Raw genomic sequence first — 17778 nt, forward strand, 5'->3', positions numbered from 1 at the left:
CACGAGTGCGTGCGTGCATACACGCCTGTGTAATTATGGCTGGGAAGGTAAAGGGGACAAAGAGATCAGGGACAGCAGCTGGACTTTGGTATCTCTGGCAGCGAGTACACACGGAACATTGCTAAAGTGTCTGGACAGCCAGTGTCCGCTGGCAGCCTGCCCACGCTCAAATTCCTGGAAAGGCTTAAGGCAGAAAAATAATCACTTGGAGGAGTCACCATCTGGGCTTGCTGTGGTCCCAGAGGGATTGCTCACTGGAGCTCAGGATGTGCATTTTTCATGCAAAACTCCAGCGCCTCTCTGCAAGGCACTTTAAACCTCACTATGTCTCCCCAAACAGTATTTTTCTATTTATTTCATCTACTAAGTTTAAAACTCATGAGAGGATACTGGGTAGTAGCTTGAGGGGCTGACCTCCTTTATTTATCCGGAGTTCACCGCAGCAAAGGCAAACCCAGCAACGCAATCCTCTGCCCACACCGTGATTGCACGCCGCGTCCCACCATCCAGGGCTGAGCCTTGGGGTGCAGAGCAGCTGGGGCCAGACTCCCAAAGCACCGCGGCACCCGGCTACGCAAACGCTGGGACTGCCACCGCCTGCAGGAATCGGGCACTTTTTTGCAGTCCCATGAGGTAGCTAATGTCATTTTTAGGTCTCTAAAACACCTTCAGAAATCTGGTCCCTGACCTTTCTGCAGCTTCTAACAAACACACACCATCATTTGCCACCAGGAGCAAGGGCTGGGACCACACACTTTTTTGCCTTCTTTCATGGAGCAGTAACCCAAGGGGGGCAGCTGCCAGCCTCCAGCTTCAGGGGTATTCAATTCAGACCAGTTGCTTATTGTCAAAAGGCTCCTTTGATCCCAAACTCTAATAACACACAGATCGTTATGACTTTTTAACTTTTACCTTCTGGCTCCAGGTATGGCCAGTAAATTCTCACATTTATCCGTGCAATTAAAAAACTGGGTCTCCCCTCTGTCAGACACTCTTGCCCTGCCTGGCCCGTAGACATCAATGCAATATTCAGAAAGTACAGCAAAAAAATCAGCCTTTGAATCAAGCCTGACACACAGTTTTTCATGTCTGGGGCGTTAGCGGGCAGACGCAGCAGCGCAGTCTGGGGCTTCCCGCCTCCTATCACCCACCCATCCCATCACCATAGGACGAGCGGGTAATTCTGGCAGCGCTGGAAATCAGTGGGAAAGGAGGGCACTTTGTCCCACCTCTCCCCTCCCCGAGGAGGAGGCTGCCATCTCGCAGCATCGGATTCAGAGGTATTAAAAGACAGACACACTGCAGCAGGCTCCGCAGCTGCATTCTGGCTCTCAGATATATACGCCAGCTTTCCCCCCCTACTCTACACCCTGCCCGCTACCAGCTACACGTCCAGAGCTGTAACTGCTACAGATTTCATCAGCCTTGCCATGTGCAGCTCGGCACACGCCAGCAATAGCTATAGGAGATTACTGTCCGATTCGCCCAATTTCACAGCTCTCTGGCAGATTTCCCAGGAGGGCCAACTGCAGAGATCCATTAATAAGAAACATGAAAACCTCTAATAAAATTTGAAATTCACCTCCCAAAACTAAAGGATTCCTGATCAACACTGCATCTGCAAGACGGATTGTCCACTGCAGCGTTAGCTCTTATTACACTTCTGGGAGCCCACCACAGCAAATTGCTACAGGTTCCTGCAGAGCGAGCAGCTATTCTGCACGTCCCTCTTCCCCTGGGTCAGATCAGACAGCCGCTATGCAACATAAAAAGCAAGTGATACGAGCAAACCTCAACGAGCACATCGCTGGATGTGAGGTGCCCAATGGCTCGACATTCCCATGAAATCTTATCACGCAAGTATGTAGGTACCAGAGTTGAGAGTGGAAGATTTAGGAGGAAAAACCAGTGTAAGATACATCCCAACAGGACGGACAGATGATGGAGTTTCAGGACAGACATTCACTCAATGACATTCATGAATGCAGGCGATACAAACTGATTATCAGAAAGCTACTCCAGCGTTAATTATTCATTTCTGCTACTAAGCTCCTGAATTTTGAGGAGAAGGGGAGATCTGCATGTTCTAAGCAGAGCACGTGCCTGACTGTTTCACTACAGTTACACTGTGGTTAGGTACACAGTTATTTTGTGTGGTAGGTGCTGGCGAGCTGCACAAGAATATGGTGCTAGTATCAGCTTTGGCTTTAGTTGAGCTAACTACTGAATTAAGAGTTGGAATTCACCTTCAGAAGCTTGCAGGTTTCTGCCATCAGTTCATCTGGGTGTCATCACCTGGTTCTGCAACAGGAAAGATGCCCATATTTTCTGCATCTGCAGAAGTCATGCCGCGCTCTGGATGCACAGCATACCTTCCCACGCACACGTATAGTGATGCAGCTACACATAAGCCTTGTAGGCCTGCCAGTATCATCAGTGATCCGAGTAGATTCACAGCTGCCTGCTCATTTATTCCATTTTTCTTTTACAAAAGAAGTTACTAGCAAAGGTGATCCCTCCTCTTCCAGTGTGCTTTGCAGAGAGAGGCTGGAAGCAAGGCAGCATTCGGTCCGAGAGCTGCAAGCTGACCCAGTGGCAGGGCTGCCATCAGAGGGCTGGGTGCGCCGGCCGTCCCACCAGCCGCCCTCCCAGCCCACCCCATGGGCAGCACCCTCGCTCCCCAGCACAGAAATCCCCTGCCTCGCACTGCCAAACCCAGGCACTCAAATATCATGAGTCAGGCCCTGCTTCTTGCCCCTGAAACACATGACACTGGTATACAAGATTTCTTAAAATGATAACGCCGGAGGTTATCTGCCTTTTTAATTATTTTTTTTTAACTTGCCCTTCTGCTGCGTGAGGCCTTTCAGGCTCGAGGTCTCTAGCCTTTTCCTGCAACCCACAAGATCAGAAACTTACTATTTTAGCTAGAAGTGGAATTTCCCATTGCATCATTTGACACCTGAACAGGAGTTTTGTGAAACAGCGTCAGGTATCTAGAGACTAGTGACAAAAACGCAAGAGCTGACAACGCTGATTACAGCGACATTTCCCTGGTGGTGAAGCGCTGGACCGCAGAGCCCTCTGCCTCTGCGGAGGAAGGGCGAGAAGGACTTCACTGCTAGGCAAGGGCCTGAGCCCTGAGGCAAAGCCATGTGAGTGTGCACAACTCGATGCACGGCTGACTTTCTCAGCTGCACAGCAGAAAGTGCACCTCAGCTGACCCTACAAGAAGCACCTCTAGCTGCAGCCACAAATGGAAGACCTGGGGCTGCTTGGGCCAGGGGTTTCAGCTCAGGCTGACTGTGAGCTGCATGGTCCTGCAGGCAGAGCTGACCCAGGTGTGATGCTGGAGCACGGTCCAGCAGCATGACGATTTACCACCACGCCGTGCTGAAGCCTTTACGACCTGACAGAGGTCTGCCAAATCCCTCCAAAGCCCTGCTCTCGAAGCTTTGGGGGCGGCCGTGCCAGGAGCATGAGGACCACCACCCCAAGATGCTTGGGAAGGCAGCGTCCCCCTTCACACCCACCCACTCAGGACCCTCGGTGGCAGCGCAGAAGCCGTGGAGCAAACACACGTGTTTTGAAGTGCTCCTTCAACCCCACCAACAGCAGGATGGAAAGGTGGATCCCACCTACGGCGCTCCTCGAGTGGCTGGACGCAGCGGCTAACCTTCCAGCTCCCGCACCGCACCGACTGCGGCCAGCACAGGACAGCAGCTTCGCCGGTCCGGCTTGTCAGCTGCGCCCAGCAACATCCTTGACTCTCACACCCATCCCCCAGAGGCACTTCTGCAGCTGAGATGAGTGAAGAGAGTTCATTTATAAACAAGCATAATACCGAAATTACTTTGTTGATGTTTTTCATTTATCTAAAATGTGCCCAGCTACAATGGGAGCTGCCTACACAATTTTCCATTGAAAATTTCACGAGTGACTATAAACGTAGCAACACCCACTCGCCGCTCATTTTAACTTGTGACAGAAACTGTCATGCCTGTATGAACACATTTGCACTGCAGATATGTCACACAGGTCTCCTTCCCTGTGTCTGAAAATGCTCGCTAGCATTCCCTCCTTCTTCAGCAAAACAAATTAGAGAGACGCCTGGCTTCGCTGCCAGGAGACGTCAGTAAGACCCCCACGAAAAATTACAGAAACCGGGGGCGTCTCAGCCCTTTGAAGATCCAGTAACACCAGCAACCAGCAGCCAACTGGGAGCAGCCATTTCACAGCTAAGCCCAGGCGCTTCTGGGGAGGAAGGTACCTTTAAGCCTGGCTGCTAAGGGGACGGCGTGGGCGCACGGCTGTAGGGGCAGATGCGGAAAGGTCAGCTGCACGCTCGGTGCCTTTCCTTGGAAGTCCTCCCTGCAAACTGCTCCGCTGGTAGATTCCACATGCTAGCTAATTAGACTATAATTAGTCCATCTGTAAAGTGCAAAATGTAAACTGACGTTAAATTCCCCTTGAAATGGATTCCAACACCTCCCCTTCTCCCAGGCTTCATTCAGCAAAGCTTTAACTTGAAGCAATTTCACACGAGCCCTTGCTCACAGCCTCAGCACACACCCGGTGCCTCGCCGAATGAGCATCACTGACCATCATCGCTGACAAACCCAAAACGCCAGCAGCTCAGCCCGGCCTCCAGGCACGCGGCACGCTCCCCCGGCGCTGCAGAAGGCAGAGAGTGAGCTCAGCATCACCCCCAGCCACCTCTCCGTTCTTTCTTTCTCTCATTCATTCTTTTTTTTCTTTTCCATTCAGGGTCAGCTACGTTTGGGTGCACCCTGCAGCGCTACCCACACGTCCTGCAGAGACCCTCAGACTTGCACCCTCAACACAGGCAACGCTGGGGTCAGCGCACGTGGGCAAACAAACAGCCAGACCAACTCATCTGCACCTCCTCTCGCCATAAAACGCCCGTCCTGGTGCCGCAGCCCACAAAGCCAAGCAACTCGTTACTCCTCCTGGCTCTAGGGAGCGTCTCTCCTGCTCCGCGGGGAGCATGGCAGGCAGATAAAATGGGCACGGAGAGCCAAATCCATCACCAGCGCCACCTGACTGAGGCCGGCTCAGCGAGGGTGACGTTGCCCCGACTGTTCGATCTGACAAGGCCATGCAGAAAACAATTAAAAGAAAATGAAATAATGCAGGTTTATAATAACGTAGCAGGCTCCACAGTCACAGGCTCCAGCTGCAATTAAAAAACCCACCCGTTCCAACTAAGAATGCAAATCATCAGCATTGCTCTCAAGCAGGGAACGTTGACAAATGAAGGCGGTGTGCTAACAGGCAGTGCCAGTACTCTTAATTTAAGTATGTGAGAAACAAAGGTATGTACCATCCAAGACTGCCAGAAAGAACTCGCTTTAAACAGCAATCAGAAAGAACTGGAAGGGTTTAAAAATGACTTTTCTTACAAAAACCAGATACAAGGAAACCTTTTGCTCCCCTTCTCCCGGACAAATGAAGAAGGAACGAAAAAATAAAAATCACACCACTCCTCCCATCAAGGTTATTTACGTAGGAGTTTTGAACTCAGAAACTGAAAACATTCCTCCATTGGACACGTGGGTCCAGTGAATCCCATCCTGGATCTCCGAACGGATCTTTCCTGAAAGCCACTGAGCCACGAACATGCTTTCTCACCGCTGCGATCACTTCTGTGAAAGCACCTTACCCATCTGCCACTGGAAATCCGCGGCGCAGAGACAAGTGACTCCCCGACGCCAGTGAAGTGGACAAGAGGATGACTAGCTACCTGCAGCTGGTTTCAATCGAAAAGCCGAGTAATTACTGCAGCCCTCTCCTGTGGCTCATATGGAGCGCAGCATGGAGCTGTAAAGCGTTATGCAAGCCTAACGTGCTGCCAGATCTCTTCGAGCAGGCAGCAGCCAAGTTGCTCCCTCCCACCATTGGCTCAGCTTCATTAACTTAATCAGGTATTCATTCATTCATTCACTCACTCATTCAAAAAAAAAAAAATTACACTAAGCCTGGCAAATAGCCAGTGCCGTGCATGCAAGGAGCACGCTCGCATCAGCCACTGGGGCTGGAAGGGAAAGGGCAACCCGAGATCCCGCACGCTGGGAGAGGGGCACGCGTCTCGCAGGCAGCCCGGGTGCACGCGCACCTTTGCCACAGCCTCCCCAAAGCACGGGGGGCTCGGGAGCTGCGCTGGGGGCAGATGCCAGCTCTGTGGAATCCACAGCAGCCGTGTAAGTCAGCGCAGGCAGGCAAGCAGCGGAGCAGAGTGCTTCCCCAGAGCAACGGACTAATTAATTAATTTGATTATTTAGGGGGGAAAAGGAATTGTGGCAGGATCAACTCTACTGGTTTTGTTACAAGGTTCCCACTCTTTCTTTCGCACATACCACATACATTTCACAGCTTAATCCAGATGGAAGGGAACAAAGCAGAACAGAAAGCAGAAAGACAAGAGAGGGGGGGGAAGCATCACACAACCAATGTGAAGAGCAACTGGTAATGGCAATCTCTGTTTGACCCCTGTATCTATAAACAGAAGACTTGCCACAGGCCTGTAGCATTCAAGCATCAAATAAAGAGTCCCCTCCCTTGCACAGCTCTTGCACTTGTTTTTCTCAGTCTTTACACGTAAGTTTGCAAAGAACGCTATTTCTTCCCTCTAGCTGTCATCAGAATGACTTTCACTGCATTTGTTTTCCAGCAAGCTACCAGAAATCTGCTATACGACTATTCCAGAAAGCAGGCCTCGAGAGTCAGCTCTGACTTCACTGTGAAGAGTTTCAGGCAGGGAGCCAGGGTGGGCACTGTGGACAGGGGAAAGGTGTTACGTTTCCCACAGTGGAAGCTGAGCAACAGCGTGGAAGCAGTCAGCATCTCCTCCCCTTTCCTCATTCTGCCCCATGCGAAAAAATGCCGGATGGCAGGTTACTCCGAACAAGTCCGTAAAAGCAACATAAGAACACAGAGCACTGCAACTATTGCAAAAGAGTGTTTATGGTTATATAATGAACACTGTACAACCCGGTGCAAATCCTCAGCCACAGACCTGGCTGACGTGCCCCAAGAGCATCCACACTCCCCACCTTCCTCCAGTGATGCAAATCAGACCTCACAACCCTCCATCTTCTGTCACCACAGAGCGCACACATCTTCCCTGTAGGAACTTCAACCGCCTCTTCTCTAGCTGGCCTCCAAGCTGCTGTTTCTCTTCCGACAAAAAAAACCCCAGATGTTCTATGGCCAGTGCCACAAACCATGATACAAATGGCACAACAGACAAAGACTTTCAAAAAGGGCTATTAATGTAGGGCCAACTTTAAGCTAAAGGTCTGCAGTTCAGAGGCATTTAGCAAAAGCACGTAGAAGACTCCAAACCAACACCCGTTACTCTCATCCTGACTATTCCTCTGACCACACCGCAGAAGTTGACGGTTAACTCCTGGATCCCTTCTTGAATTTCTCTGTAGGTGGACGTACTGAAGAGCACCTAAGTACTTAGAGACAAGTAAACACACAGCTTCTGGGGAACCAGCTGGTGATATACGCAAGGGCTACAAGCAGATGTTATGTGTTGCACCTGATCAGTGAGTGGACAGTGAAGTATGGCTGAACAGTGCTTCTTCGATTGCTACATGACAGCATGCAGGATTTGCTGACTAGAAAACAAAAACCACTCAAGATGCTTTTATTGCATTAACAGAATCAAAAAAGAGAGAGATGAAAAGGTAAAGGCGACATGTTTCTTAGCCCTTGGCCTTCTGCACTCCAAAGTGTGTGGAACATCAGCCAAGCAGCCTTGAAGTACTCCACGCTCAAGTCAGCTTCCTTCACCAGAAGTTCAATCTTGAGCTAAGGGCCTTTAAATTATTCAAGCACTTAAGCACCGTTTCTCTTTCATTACCTTCATCCCCATCTCTAACCCTTCTCTGAATGGGGTCTGAAGCTTGGAGGTTCCTCCTCTTCTTTTCACTTTACCTACCTTTGCTTGCACCCCTGACACCGCTACTTCATCCAAGACACAACATGAACCCTTCCTCTTCTGCCCATGCCACCAGTCTTTGCATTCCCTCTCCTGCTTAAAGAGCTGCTAAAGCCTTCTTCACAGCAGCAACCTCTTTTCCTTGCATCAAGGCAACAAACCACTGTGAGATTCCATCTTCTGAGCCTCTCCTCCATAAGCATGAGCACCCAAGCCAGGTTTGATTTCTGACACAAGTAGCTACATAAGTCTTCAAGCAGGCCACTAGAAGAAGGATGGTAACGTAACGGAGCAGGAGAAGAAAACCAGCCCGGGAACACTACGAGTATTTTATCCCAAATGATCTGAACATGGACAGAGGTTCTAGTTTGGTCTAGACAAATAAAAGGGTTGTGATTTGAGTAATTCTGGTTCTTTATATGAATCATTTCACTTCTCTCTCTGAAAGAATCATTAGAAGAACATGGGGTTTCATGATTCAAGGTAGGAGAATGAGAAGGCACTATTTCAGCACTGTGAAACAAGGCTTGCATGACTAACTGCACCGCTACCCCAGAGTTCACTTCTCACAAGTGTCAAGTATATTTTCCCTTTAGTATCTCTGCAAGCCCCAGTTCTGTCTGTTGTCATCACTCATGGGATTTACCTAATCCCTGAAACAGTGAAAAAATATAATATTTTCTGCAGGAGAAACAGAATCACATCTTGAGCACACACTGAAAAATTCCAATTGTACATATCGTTTATTGTACCACCATTCACCCACCCGGTGTTGACGGTATAAATACAAATGATGCCCGTAAGAAAATGCTGAACTGCGGTCCAATATATTCAATTGTATTTCTTAGAGATTTCCACTCGCTTTTGCTGTTTCTGTGCTTAGATTCCTCACACTTCAGCATATTCAGGCAGCTGCCTGTTTATACAAACACAGCCTGAAACAGAAATGTTGACTCCCTCCTTCATCAAAGCTGGTGGCTTTAGCTGTATCTACTGGTCTGAACTAGAAAGTGGAGCAGAGGCAATCAAAAGCTAGCGGTTCATTTAAAATCTATTATCTTGTGATTCAGCTACAAAGGGGGACTTCACAACTTTCTAAGCACAGAAATCCACCTTTCTGGAGTTTTAACACTAGTGGACAGCAATGTTGACCTTTAAAATTCATTATCTCACATTACACACGGCAGGTACAACTTGCTGTACAGCTCCTTTCATACCCAAACACATGATGGTGCAATTCCAGATTTTATTGGCACTCCTTGGACTCCGGCCAGTAAATCCAGCTGATGACTGGGCATCTTCTACCAACAAAGCTCACCTATACCAGCTAGGGCAGCCTTTTCCACACACCCAGCAAAACTGCAGCAGCCCTTTCGCAGCGACAGACACATCCGACTGCAGTTTGCCAGTGCGTGTCAGTGGGTACTACCTACAGGGCTCCCTCCAGACTGGGGCTAAGGCGAGACCTAGTATGAAAGCTTGTTCTCTAACCAACAATACCTCGCTAATGACAGGATTTCAGTTTCTGCGTCAGCTAAGGACCTTTCAGAAGCACCCCAGCTAAACCAGGGGAAGGCAAAGAGATTCAGCCGGGGGTCTGGGTGCTCAAAACCTTTGTGTGTTCCTCTTCCAACAAGCATTGAAGCACTGTTCTCCCAGTTAAAATAGGCTCAGATCCCCCCATTGCAAAGCAGAACCCACTGGGGGGACTTTCTTGGGAGAAGAAAGCTCTCGAGGGAGCCCCTTGCAAAAACAGCCTCATCTCACCAAGACATCCGCTCCAACAGGAGGAACAGGGGACACCGGCAGTCAGTCCAACCTGCTCGTGGAGGCACCCTGCGTCTGATCTGTGAACTTTGGAAGTGACAGCAGCGTGATAGACATGATGTATCCCACTGCTCCGCAGCTTCCCCTGCGGCTGCAGTGACATTACCCACCGTTGCCATTCCTACGGCAAAAAGGAAAAGGGATATTTTTCCTCGTTTTATTCACATTCTTGTAGTCCTTGACTGAGTGATTCTCCAGCATCTTATCTGTTTACCACTCTCTCTCTCTGACTACTCTGATTTTTCCTTCTGAATGCATGATGATTTTACATCTGTTAATCTGGTTTGGTTTCTTTTTCATATGTGGTTTTTGACTTACAGACTCCTTATGCAGATATGGAATATAATCCTGTTTCTTCTGTCTTCTGTTCTCCTTGTGTTTACTAATGAATGTTACACTTTCTTAGAAATGTGAAATAACTACTGCAATGGATGATACATAATCTCTTTGGTACAATAGACATATCGGAAAAATATGGAATAACCATGAGATCATACCACCAGGGTGTCTAAAACAACATCATCATCGGTCACAACTTGTTCAACTCCTGAGAAGGAAAAACCTTGACAACACTCTGCTCTAAGGCTGGTAAAGCCAAAACTGAAATAAGGAACAGTCACTGTTGCCCTTGAGATAAAATTATGTAAGAACTAATGGTTTCTAATAGCAGTGGCAGGAATTTTTCATGGAAAATTTGCATTTGGAAACGCTTGTTTTCAAACCTGAATCCGTTGGAGGCAAAAACGTTTGAATACATTTACAGCTGGGGAACAATGCTGGAATTTCTTTGTAAGTATTTTCCCAGTAATATTAAAACAAAAAAATCCATTTGCTGCGTCTAAAACAAAGGTTTGCTTTAAACATTTAATGAAGGTGTAATTAAAAGATGCTGTAAATGCAAGAGGAATTTGGTTTGAAATTAAACTAACTTCTAGCCAGAATACAGAGCTATAGGCTTTGTTGTACAGTTTTGTAAAACATTTTTACCTATTATCTGATTTTCACTGTATCTCAGCTTTTCAAGTTTTCCTCTCATTACAGCATGAGACATTTCTTTGAGATCTTGGAAATTCTCATGGGCAGAAATATAATTTCCTCCTACCTCTGATTTCTAATTAGATTTAAATCTTTCCTAGCTGGGGCAAGACCTACCCAAGCATTCTGAAACATTGCCAGATTGATTACCCCTGTATATGAAAATCCACATCTTTGCACTTCCTTGGCAAAACCTGTGAGCAACACTGAAAAAAGAGTCTTTCTTCTTCCGCGACGGCATCATTCGACTCACCCATCCAAGGGTCCAATTTTGCCTGCAAAATCTTTCCTTTCGGCTCAGACTGCTGCCGAAACAGCACGGGATCTTCTCTGATGCACAGTCGGGTTGAGATGACAGCTACCACACTGGTTTAATGAGAGGGAAACGGAGAAAGAGAGGGAAGGGAACTGCTGGTCTGTCTGATTGCATGGGATTGAAGGAGCTGCATCATCTCAGCAGAAGCCACAGTTGCTGGTCCATCCTATTCAGCGGGGAAGGAGGAAAGAGAGAAGACATGTCTCCTATGCATACGTTGCCTGAGCTGTTGCTGAAAGTTGCCGGCATGGCTAACAGAAGGGCCACCACAGAATTTCTTGGCTGTCAGGGTGAGGCTACCTTGGCTTTTTGCTGTTTGGAAAAGTGGGTTAATGAGATGTTCTGGTCATCCAAATTGCATTTCTCACATGGGCTGCATTGCTACAGCTTTATCAGCAACACCTTGTACAATTTCAGTTCACTCATGGGCCGCTGGTAAGGACGGGAATATGCTCGTTACACCTATCCACTGAAAATGCTGTAAGAATTTTAGCAGGTGATTTTGACAGCGATGCCCTGTGACACCACTCAGCACAACTGTGCTGAAACCACTCTAGTGAGGAGCTACAAAGGCAGAGGTAATGTAACTAGTGACTCAGCTGTATCACCTAGGTCCAGATCTTCCCCAGGACCCCAACCAAGGTCCACAGTAGCTGCTACGGGAAGCGTACAACGTGAGATTCCAAGGGGAGCAAAGCACCCGGAAAACACTGTAAGCCACAGCACGGCCACACTACGCACCAGCACATCGTGGTTCTTCCACGCCGTTGCACTACCTACATCTATCAAAATCCCATATATGTCACAAATAAAATACCAGCTGACAGAAAAGTATGAAAAAACACCTGCATACCACCTACTGCACAGACCTAATGCTCCAATTAGACTAGGTGCCTGCTCACACAGCTTACTTCGTTTACAGAAGCATTTCCAGTGGAAGATGCAGGCAAATCAGCCCTGGGATCACCGGCAGCAGCTGCTGCTTTCTGCACACAGAGTGTTGAGCAAATCAACAGAGACAAGCTCCCGCTCACATCAAAATCTCCAAGATGTGGATGACAACTCTGGTTAATTAAAAGACATGGGATCAGACTAGAGGAAAACTGTCGCTCAGCAGCTTAGACTCAAAACCAAGCTGGTCTGACAAGAAATAGCAGTGCTCTCAATTTTCAGTCTGTGGTCAAGTACCGTTTCTATAGTTCTGGTCTAAAATTATTTCCCTCCACACGCTGTTCTTTTCTGAACTACTGTTTTGGCGTTTTTCTTCTTTATTCTCCTCATCTTGCCCTATCTGTCATTCCTGCTTGCTCTCAAATGTTAGTTTCTGTCCTTGCTTCAACATCAGTTAAAATGCCACTACCGCTAACAGCACAAGACTGAGTCAGAACTGAGACTGCGCACTCACTCATTTCTGACTCTAGGAAAAAATTACTACAAGCCAAAAGAAGTACTGTGGATTACATCCCCTCTCACTGATACCCAGAACAGCAGAATTGCACTGGTACAGTCTTTCATCAAAAATGTGTGTAATTGCTATGAAGTGTTTATTGTGTCACTCTGTAAAAAAGTTCTGCTCTGTCCTGTCTGTTCCCATCCCTCAACTTTAAGCCTATGGAAAACACCCTGAGAAATTTGGCAGGCTCATATGGGCATTAATTTGTATCTTCAACATGTTCTTAAGGTTGATCGTTTTCACACTACTCCCATTTCAACCACAAAAACCAGTGGTGGAAGAGCCTTCATGAGAGAGCTTTCTTGTACCCTTGCAAGGGGGGTTATGCTGTTCAGGTTCATTGCAGAGAATCCACACCTCATAGGCAGATGAGTACAAAATTTCTGAAAAAACTCAAACTGCTGATCTCAAACAGCGATTAAACAACATTAAATACGAATGTGAATTGCCATTTGTTTTGGATTTAACGGTATTTAAGTATAACCTTTAAAGAGAAGAGATGATGCAAGACAACCTTTCCTTTTTCTTCATTTCCTACCTGCAGAATGTGGCTTGGAAGACACTGGATGCAGAGGAGCAAACACAACTGGGATGATTCTGGTCAGATAATAAAACTAGTAAAACACTTACTACTACCTGAAGTCATGGTCATTTACGGCTAGAAGTTGTTTATTGCCTCCATTACCCCAAGCAATGCTGCGCAACACCAAGCCTCTATAGGCCGTATGTGCTCTTCCAAATACCCTTCACATGAGGGTAACTGAGAGACTTGCAGTAAGATCAGAACTGCGATGAGCTAAAGGCAAAGAAATGAGCAGAAACAAACTCCATCCGTGAGCACAGGCTATACTCATGCAGTGGCAGTGCTTGCAAAGCACAGAAGACAAAGTCTGTCCTTTGCCATCAGGAATGAAAAAGCCAGTGATGAACAACAGTCTTTAAAAATCACAGTTTGGCAGTTACAGGAGATTATCTAATTACCATCATATTTAATCTTATATGGCTTTAATAATTCTCTCTTATCATCAAGCTGCTAGCACTAAAAGAAAATGGGAAAGTGGCTCTGATGCCTTACAGGATAGATAATGGGAAGGAGAGGCTCTGCCCTCTGGGTCCTTGGTTTGGAGCCAGCTCAGGTTGCAAGTGAAAGTCATTCCTGCAGGGCAGCCTCTCTGCAGCGAGCTGATGCTGTCAGGCTCGGTCCAGTTCCATGTTCAGAGAACAAAAGCCATCACCACAGCAATGGGGCGTGCTAGAGGAGAAAATCGCAGAACTTACCCTGGAACAAGGATATTTATACAGGCATATCTACTCCAAAGCAGATCTCACCAACGGTGACTCTATGAAACTCGCATGCACCTTACACTGGTTTAAAACTCGAATGACTTGCCTTGGAATAACAGGAGTGGTTTTACCACGGTGCAACCCCATTAGATTGATGTGGAGCAGCAAACCTAGAGACCGCCAGGACTGCCAAGCCTTCAGTAACATGGACGGCTGAATGTACATCTCAGCATTATTCTTGCTTTCATTCTTAAAATACCTGAGCAAGGCTCAGCTTCACGGTGCATCCTGGGTCAGGCTGAATCTGCAAGACCTCCTCTGGCAGAAAAGTCTGTAGTGGGTCCGTGTTGCCCACTAGGTCACCTTAAATCCAGCTAAATGAACAGTTATACCCAGTTGAATTAATGCAGGTGCAGGTCGGTAAAAGAGCTGAACAACTCTCTTTTTTCGAGGTTGGATGCTGTAAAGTCTAAGCTAACACCACATCCCTCGGGACTGTGCCTTTCTCAGCAAAGGCTGCAGCACACGCACAGGGCAGAGCAGCTCGTATTGGAGCTGCTGTGCCTGCTCGGTGGATTCAGAGAGACTTCATTCTCTGAGGCCGTCAGTCCCAAACCTTTCAGGAGAAATGAAATCTCCGAGAGGAAAAAAAGAGAAAACCAGTGCTGGAATCACAAATAAGTGTCTTTCTGACTTTCAAATGAGACCTGAAGCATCTTCATTTACAATTTAATATTTCAGTAAGCACTTTATTGGGAGAGACTACGTAATGGGTTAATTTCCAAATGTCATTTATCTTTACTCACTGGGGATGACTTTCTGTAATTCACTTGAGGCTGCAGCACTCATGGATTAATACATCATCCTCCAACTCGAGAAGATAAAAGCCTAACAAGCTCTAACCTGCTACACAGGCTATATTTAAGCAGTACAGGGTAATGATAAATATCTCCCATAAAATGTGTTCTCTTCACACTTCCCGTGAAAACTGCTGAACGAGCCAGCTGGCGAGATGGAGCCGACGGTCCTTGCTCACAGCCCCGCCATCCACACGCTGTGAAACTGGAGCGCTCCCTTCCGTGGCGTCCCCCCGACCCCGGGCTGCCCACCAGCCTCCGGCGGCGAGGCGACCGTGCCGCCGAGCACGGCCGGTCGCGTCACCGGCTGCCGATGCTGGTGCTGCTCCCTTCTGCCTGGCAGGCCGGCAGGGAAAGACGGCTGTGGGGGTGCAATTTGGTTTTCCTTAGGAGTGCTCCATCTCCCCGCCTTGGACTCAACGTTCTGCAGAACAAAATGAAGAGCAGGCATCTCCCCAGCAGCGCTTACAAACCCCGGAGGACGACTGCGGCAGGCAGGCAGGCAGAGCGGGGGCGACGCAGGAACCGGGAGGAGGGGAGACCACGCAGTCCCACGCGCCGCTTGCGGGGCCCCAGGTGCAAACTGAATCACTTCCCGCTTCCCTCTTTCGTGTGCGAGCGGTGGATGCTGACGAGCACACAGGGACCTCACAGCACGGACACTCAGACCACGCTCCTGCGTCAGGAAACCAGGGGAGGTCCACGCCAGTCCAACCACAGTCTTTTCAATTTGCATTTGTCTCCTGATGACCAGATGTTACCCCAACGCTTTCCAGGACTGCCTGCAACATCACAGAGATTTATCCACAGCCAAGTACAACAACATCCAGCTGGAGCTGGCCTTCCTGCCCAGGGCCTGAAGCCTGAGAGACCTAAACACCACATCAGGATGCTAACCTAGCTCCTTACCCTACGTGGGAACAATCTTGTGTCTCCCAAGAGATGCTGACACTCAGCACCCTTCTGGCACCACCCCTGCCAAGTCCTCTCCTTACTTTCATCACCGCTTTACGCACACTGATCGCTCACGTAACTCCCTCGCGTGACACAGCAGCACTGCAGCCCTCCACCTAGTTTGGAGAAACGGAGAGCAAAGCAAACAGCCTGCCCTTCCGACATGCTGAAGAGGAGCCCTTGGCTACAGCTGCATTTCCCAGCCATCAGACCCTGGATGCGAGCCACTGGGAACTGGAAGGGTAAACCACTACTGCTACAAATTATAGTTACCTTCTACAGACATAATGCATATCCCACCACAAACTTCCTCACCTAACTAATGCCGGAAAAGAAGCCATTCTCCCACCCACCTGGCCATTTTAACGCGCTGAACACATCCACCATAAGACTGTTTCAAAACAGCCTCTTAGGATAAAAGGTCATTTATTTTGTTGTGTTAAAAGCTCCCTAGGCCTTCACTAAGCCTGACTGTGTGGGAGCTGCAGAAGTCTCACTGTCCTCTCCCAGGGATGTGTCTGTTTCCAGGGCAGCCAAGATCCAAATCTGGTCTAGAAAAAGTGAACTCGCACTGGCCTTGCCCTGGTCTCCAGGCTCTATGAAGTCCTCTCACCACAGCTGGCTGTGCACAATGGGCTCACGTTTGTGCTTCCCTCTATCTCTCATGAGTGAGGAGAGCAGCAGCTCAGAAACAATGTCATCAGATTAAGTCATCTCCCTCTTACCCTGCTCATTCTACCTACGCTTTATTGAGATGGTGCATTTGGAAATATCCCTCAGAATATTTCTTCTCAGATTACCATGATCTCATGGTAGGTTACTGTTTAAAGACATCCTTGACAGCATACCATTGACCATCACTTTTTTTCCCATACTACTTTGCAGAGGTGATGAATTCAGTTTTTCAGCAATGGCAGAGACATGATAAAATACTTGCTACAATCATGAGCTAGTAGCATTGTTTCATCTTTGCCTAAATTTTAAAACATGAAGAGATGCACTAAGAAAAGAACGAACGAAGGTACATGAATGAATGCAATGAAGAGGAAATCCTCAATACCTGCCATGTATTTCCATCTTCTGATTTTAAATGAAGAACTACTGAGATGAATTTTTTACCAATTCTATAAAAAGCTTTCTTTGAAGACCAAAGGAAACATAAGGCCGTAACTTTATGAACCTAGCACATCTTCCCTGCAACTTCATGCTGTATCAGTTTTGGCTTCCTTTTCTTATTCTGCCCATCCGGACCATACACATTTGGTGATGATTTGGCACTCCTGCGCAACACCTCCAGCAAAACAAAGCGAACGCATTCTCGGTCAATCCGTAAGTGCTCCCACAACAACAGCACGTCTGGCCTCCCAGGCTGCCGGCAGCGGGCTACACCCGGTACCTCACAGAAAGGCAAAAACTATGAAAGCAATAATAATCATTATGCAACTAGGCAGTGTAAAGCAACAAAAAATAGACTTCGCCTGACCTCTGCAGTTTCTGCTCTTGACCACTGAATGGCATTGCTGACACGAGCAGTGGCTGCTCCAGCACGCACACTACTGAAGATCTGGGCAGGAATGCAATGGGGGTGCAGTGCATAATGTACACACAACTCTTGGTGAGAGAAGGGAACTCAGGCCTGCTCACAACCTTCTTTTCACATCTGTCATTTCTGGGGAATCACTTGCCTTGCTCCACACTGAATGCGTAACACTTGTGAGCAGTGGGACGGAGAACCCAGTTCAGGCTTTTTATCCAGCTCCCTGTTTGCAGTCATGAGTGGGCACACACTGGGAGACCACAAAGTGCAGAGTCACTTCCCACCCTCCCCAGGGCTGCGCAGCTTCCTGGGATTTAGAAACACGGGTGAAATCCTGGCCCCAGAGGAATGAAAGGTAAAACCTTTGAGAAATTTGTCAGGTTCAGGATTTTGCCACATGCCATCTGGCCTACTGCCGTCAATATTGCTATGCAAATAGGAGTTGTCTGATGATACCCTGGGAGGTTTTCACCCTAAGAAAGCTTTTTTAGGCACAGCATCAAGACACTGCCGGTTGCCTGGCCACTAACATGGTTCTCTAGCAGA

At 47.9% G+C, this 17778-nt stretch overlaps 1 protein-coding gene across 21 annotated transcripts in view; it reads right to left on the minus strand.

Moving 5' to 3' along the window:
- The window catches only part of ATXN1 (ataxin 1), a 220143-nt gene that overhangs the window by 14435 nt on the left and 187930 nt on the right, over positions 1-17778 (minus strand). Inside the window, exon 1 of one of the 21 annotated variants that reach the window (XM_075416882.1) lies at positions 5684-5705. The exons of the other annotated variants lie outside the window; for them this stretch is intronic. The gene's annotated coding sequence lies outside the window, so the exon portion shown is untranslated. Of the gene's footprint in view, positions 1-5683; positions 5706-17778 lie in introns of those variants that run through there. 21 annotated transcript variants of the gene reach the window in all.

Source organism: Opisthocomus hoazin, chromosome 3 (genome assembly GCF_030867145.1).
Source record: "Opisthocomus hoazin isolate bOpiHoa1 chromosome 3, bOpiHoa1.hap1, whole genome shotgun sequence".
Classification (NCBI taxonomy): Eukaryota; Metazoa; Chordata; class Aves; order Opisthocomiformes; family Opisthocomidae; genus Opisthocomus; species Opisthocomus hoazin.